Below are 2,482 nucleotides of genomic sequence, written 5' to 3'. Positions count from 1 at the left end.
CTTCCTCACTGTCACCAACTCCTCCGACTTTCGTATCATCTGCAAACTTGCTCACCCAACCTTCTAACCCCTCCTGCAGGTCATTTATAAAAATGACAACAGCAATGGTCCCAAAACAGATCCTTGCGGAACACTGCTAGTGACGGCACTCCAAGATGAACCTTTACCATCAACTACTACCCTCTGTCTTCTTCCAGCCAGCCAACTCCTAATCCAAACCTCCAACTCACCCTCAATGCCATACCTCCGTAGTCTACCATGGGGAACCTTATCAAATGCCTTACTAAAATCCATTTATCAGCTGAAGTTTTGATTGTGTTAGAATTGTGCTCTGTAAATATCACGTGGTTGATTGGATGACATATAGCGTGAGCAAGCTAAAACTGAGGTCAAAGTTTGTTATAAGAAAGAGATAGGTCCCTTTCTAGGCAGACACAAGCAAGTCATAATGGATTAATTGATCAAACCAATGTGGAAATCATGATATCTTTGTGATGTTTACCAGTGGTCAAGCTGATCATCTGCGGGTGACTGGGCAATGTAAAAGTTTGAACACAGTTTCTTTCTATAGAAGTAATATGCAAGAAACTTGCCTCACAGCAGAGTCAGCTAGTTCAGAAAGAGGTCAACTGCTCAACAGCTGAACATTGGGGCAATGCAGGCTGACCACCTGTTTTAGCATGATCTTTGGACAAGTCCTTGGAAAAGAGTTCTATTGCGATTGTAAGCACTGTATGGTAAGAGTTTTTGAAGTCTGTGTGTGTCTTTTTTTAGTGTACCTTGCTTTAACAAAGAACATTGAAAATATTCCATTGTTGGAACTGATTCAGGTTATTGATTGTGTGGAATAAACCCAATAGATCAGAGAACATGGGAATAAAAGGCCATAGCATTTGACTCCTTGATTTTATTTACCCTATGTCAGTTTGTCTGCAGCTCTGTGGTAATCCAAACATTATCACTGGAAGTTCTGCTTTTTAAATTGGCTTTTAACTGTTCAAGGTTTTTTAGCCAAACCTTTTTTCTAGTGTTACCAATGTCATTAGTACCATGGCAGACAATGACTTCTGGATCCTTCCCCTCCTCCTCCAAGTTCTGTGCAGCCTCCTGGCAATACAGTCTTTGGGACTCCCACTCATGTCTGCAGAGAAAAGTATATTTACCGGAATTATACTATTCTGTCCCAACACTACAGTCCTACTTCCTTCCCACACATGAAGGGCTCTCTGTACCAAGGTGCCCTGGTCAGTTTGCTTATCCTCCCTTCAGTCCCCCTTTCATCTACACAGCTTGCAAGAACCTAGTAACACTGGACAATTGCAGGGCTCATACCTTCCTCACCTTCAGTCACACGTGCCAGTTCCTGATCACAGAACAAATTTTCACTGACTGAAGTGACATACAGGGTTGTGAAGGACAAGTCATTAAGTATTCTTAAGATAGAAACAAATAGGTTCTTGATTAGTAAAGGGATCAATGGATATGGGGAGAAGGCAGGAGAATGGAGTTGAGAAATATTTTAGCCATGCTCGAATGGTGGTGCAGATTTGATGGGCTGAATGGCCTAATGGTAAATGGCATTATGGTTTAATCTGAGGAGTGTCACCACCTTCTGGAACAATAAGTCCAAATTATTTTCCCTTTCCTTGCCATAAGACTTCAATTCCTTAACTAGGACTAAACTTTCTTTGAACTGCAAACCTTCACCATGGATGTATATTTGCTCTGGATCATATTGGTGATCAGCAGCTTCCACACATTTCAGCATCAATCTGTTGATATAATTTATAAATTAATTCATTGAAATTCCCTGCTCTTTACTTTCCTGTGATGATAGTTTATTTTTATAATGTAAAATAAAACATAGCAATCACCAGTATCAATTAATTTTTAAGCAGTTGTTTTTAGAACAAATGACAGTACAGCACATGAACAGGCCCTTTGACACACCAACACTTCATTGACACATGGTGACTTTCTAAACCAAAACCCTGTGGCCTCTACATAGTCAATATCCTCTTTTCCCGGCCTATTCATGTATCGAGGTAAAAACAAGGACTGCAGATGCTGGAAAACAGATTCTAGGTTAGAGTGGTGCTGGAAAAGCACAGCAGGTCAGGCAGCATCCGAGGAGTAGGAAAATCGGTGTTTCGGGCAAAAGCCACTCATCAGGAATAGAGGCAGAGTGCTTGCAGGGTGGAGAGATAAATAAGAGGACGGTGGAGGTGGGGAGAAAGTAGCATAGATTACAATAAGTGACCCTGACCTTAAATTTACCTGGCATTTCACCCTGACCTTAAATTTACCTGGACCATCTTTGACACCTCCCTCCCCTTCCTGGACCTCTCCATCTCCACTAATGACGACTGACTTGACACTGACATTTTTTACAAACCCACCGACTCCCACAGCTACCTGGATTATACCTCTTCCCACCCTACCTCCTGCAAAAACGCCATCCCATATTCCCAATTCCTCCGCC

The sequence above is a fragment of the Chiloscyllium plagiosum genome, chromosome 6 (genome assembly GCF_004010195.1).
Source record: "Chiloscyllium plagiosum isolate BGI_BamShark_2017 chromosome 6, ASM401019v2, whole genome shotgun sequence".
NCBI classification, from domain to species: Eukaryota; Metazoa; Chordata; class Chondrichthyes; order Orectolobiformes; family Hemiscylliidae; genus Chiloscyllium; species Chiloscyllium plagiosum.
Note: the sequence above shows the minus strand (reverse complement) of the source record.